The following is a 705-nucleotide window of genomic DNA, read 5'->3' as shown; positions in this document are numbered from 1 at the left end:
CACCGTCGATGAAGAGCACCGCGGTATCGGCCGCGGTGATTGAGTCCGGAACCGGAACGAGATGGCACATCTTGCTAAAGCGATCCACGAAGACCAGAACACCCGTACGACCGTCAGTATCGGGTGGGAGACCGAATATGAAGTCCATTGACACAGAGCGCCACGCCTCTGTCGCCAGAGGGAGAGAACGCAGCGGAGCTTGCGATGACGGTGACGGCTTAACGCGTTGACAAGTTTCGCAGGAGCGGACCCACTTGCGCACCCACTTGTATAGGTGAGGCCAGTAGAAGTCGCGGGATACCGCTGCGAAAGTCTTCTCACGGCCCAAGTGGCCACCCTCTGGAGTGTCATGGAATTCGTGTATAATTCTTGCGCGTAGATCGGGGTCGTTGGGGACAACGACGCGAGGAGCATCGAATCGATCGACACTGTACATCAGTAGATCACCGTCAAGTTGGTATCTGTGAATCTGGTCGCGCGTGGAGCGGCTCAGTGTCTTTAGCGTGGCATCACTTGGTGTGCGAAGGTGTTCCAGGATACCGGCATATATCGAGTCATCTCGATACGCGGCAGAGATCTCTTCCCGCAGGGGAAGTATTGGAGATACCGCCGTCATCAGGCTCACACCTGCAGCCACACATGTGGCGCAGTCCAATTCGTCGTCGTCCGCGTCTTCAAGTGACTGACGACCCAAATCTCGGCGTG

Source organism: Phytophthora infestans, genomic scaffold, assembly GCF_000142945.1.
Source record: "Phytophthora infestans T30-4 supercont1.60 genomic scaffold, whole genome shotgun sequence".
In the NCBI taxonomy this organism is placed as follows: domain Eukaryota; phylum Oomycota; class Peronosporomycetes; order Peronosporales; family Peronosporaceae; genus Phytophthora; species Phytophthora infestans.
The sequence above is the reverse complement of the archived record's forward strand: the minus strand, read 5'-3'. Positions refer to the sequence as shown.